The following is a 2,500-nucleotide window of genomic DNA, read 5'->3' on the forward strand; positions in this document are numbered from 1 at the left end:
AGGGCCATGTTAACTGCGTCGTCCACAGACCTGTTGGCTCTGTAGGCAAACTGAAGGGGGTCCAGGAGAGGGTCTGTGATGGCTTTGAGGTGTGCCAGGAGCAGGCGCTCAAAAGACTTCATTACCACAGATGTAAGGGCGACCGGTCTGTAATCATTTAGTCCTGTTGGCCTTAGCTTTTTGGGCACAGCGATGATGGTGGAGGACTTGAGACAGGCTGGTACATGGCATGTCTCCAGGGAGGTGTTAAAGATGTTGGTGAACACCGGAGACAGCTGGCCAGCGCAGTGCCTGAGGGTGGCTGGAGAGACAGAGTCCGGCCCGGCTGCTTTGCGTGGATTCTGCCTCTTGAAAAGCCCATTAACTTCTCCCTCCTGAAAGGAGAGAGTCGTTTCTGTAGTATGGGTGGGGGATGGGGCCTCTTGGGTGGGAAGGGGTGGTTCAGGACAGTCCAATTGTCTTTCAAATCTACGGTAGAACTCGTTCAGGTCGTTGGCTAGGCGGGAGTCGTTAGTGGTGTGGGGCGCTCTGGGTTTGTAGTTGGTGATGTGCCTGAGCCCTTTGGCAGACAGAAGCAGCGTCGTTAGTAGAGAACTGGTGTTTTAGTGTCTCTGAGTACAGTCGTTTAGCCTCTCTCACCGCTTTGCTAAACCTGTTCTTCGACTCCTTGAATCTGTCTCTATCCCCACTCCTAAACGCTTCCTCCTTCTCCAACCTCAACCTTTTGAGCTTTGCTGAGAACCAGGGCTTGTTGTTGTTAAAGTTCACCCTGGTACGTGTTGGGATACAGCAGTCCTCACAGAAGCTGATGTACACAGCCTCTGTGAGTTCATCCAGACTATTGGTAGCAGTCGTGAACATATCCCAGTCAGTACAGTCTAAGCACGCCCGCAAATCTTCCACAGCCTCACTGGTCCACTGTTTAGATGTCCTCACAGCAGGTTTACAGAGTTTTAGTTGCTGCCTGTATGCACGAATCAGGTGGACCAAGGGAGTTCTGTGCGAGCCGAACAGCCCCGTGACCCACAAGAGAAACATCCCCGCCAAATTCGAGCGTTTGACGGGGTCTATCCGTGAAAAAATATTCACGTTTTTGAGTGCACATGCATTTCTGCTGCAAATGCCTCTGGAAGTTTCATGCCGTTCGTATGCCAATTGTGGCAACACGAAAATGACCCGTTTTCCCATTCCGAGGGATTTCTGTGCGACCCTAACAGCCCCGTGAGCCACAAGAGACACATCCCCACCAATTTCTAGCGTTTCACGGGGTCTATCCGTGAAAAATATAGACGTTTTTGAGTGCACATGCATTTCTGCTGCAGATGCCTCTGGAAGTTTCATGCCGTTCGTACGCAATGTGGCAACACGAAAATGACCCCTTTTCCCATTCCGAGGGATTTCTGTGCGACCCTAACTAACAGCGCCCGTGAGCCACAAGAGAGACATCCCCGCCAATTTATAGCGTTTCACGGGGTCTATCCGTGAAAAATATAGACGTTTTTGAGTGCACATGCATTCCTGCTGCAAATGCCTCTGGAAGTTTCATGCCGTTCCTATGCAATGTGGCCACACAAAAATGACCCGTTTTCCCATTCCGAGGCATTTCTGTGCGACCCTAACAGCCCCGTGAGCCACAAGAGAGACATCCCCGCCAACTTCTAGCGTTTGACGGGGTCTATGCGTGAAAAATATTAAAATTTTTGAGTGCACGTGCCTTTCTGCTGCAAATGCCTCTGGAAGTTTCATGGCGTTCCTATGCAATGTGGCAACACGAAAATGACCCCTTTTCCCATTCCGAGGGAGTTCTGTGCCACCCTAACAGCCCCGTGAGCCACAAGAGACACATCCCCGCCAATTTCTAGCGTTTCACGGGGTCTATCCGTGAAACATATAGAAGTTTTTGAGTGCACATGCATTCCTGCTGCAAATGCCTCTGGAAGTTTCATGCGGTTCGTACGCAATGTGGCAACACGAAAATGACCCGTTTTCCCATTCCCAGGGATTTCTGTGCGACCCGAACAGCCCCGTGAGCCACAAGAGACACATCCCCGCCAATTTCTAGCGTTTCACGGGGTCTATCCGTGAAAAATATCAATTTTTTTTTGACTGCACATGCATTTCTGCTGCAAATGCCTCTGGAAGTTGCATGCGGTTCGCATGCAATGTGGCGACACGAAAATGACCCGTTTTCCCATTCCGAGGGATTTCTGTGCCACCCTAACAGCCCCGTGAGCCACAAGAGAGACATCCCCGCCAATTTCTAGCGTATCACGGGGTCTATCCGTGAGAAATATTCACTTTTTTGAGTGCACATGCATTCCTGCTGCAAATGCCTCTGGAAGTTTCATGCGGTTCGTATGCAATGTGGCGACACGAAAATGACCCGTTTTCCCATTCCGAGGGATTTCTGTGCCACCCTAACAGCCCCGTGAGCCACAAGAGAGACATCCCCGCCCACTTCTAGCGTTTCACGGGGTCTCTCCGTGAAAAATATCACATT

This window comes from Petromyzon marinus, unplaced genomic scaffold (assembly GCF_048934315.1).
Source record: "Petromyzon marinus isolate PM22_M1 ecotype Great Lakes invasive population unplaced genomic scaffold, UKy_Petmar_22M1.pri1.0 PM_G_Scaffold_26, whole genome shotgun sequence".
Lineage (NCBI taxonomy): Eukaryota > Metazoa > Chordata > Hyperoartia > Petromyzontiformes > Petromyzontidae > Petromyzon > Petromyzon marinus.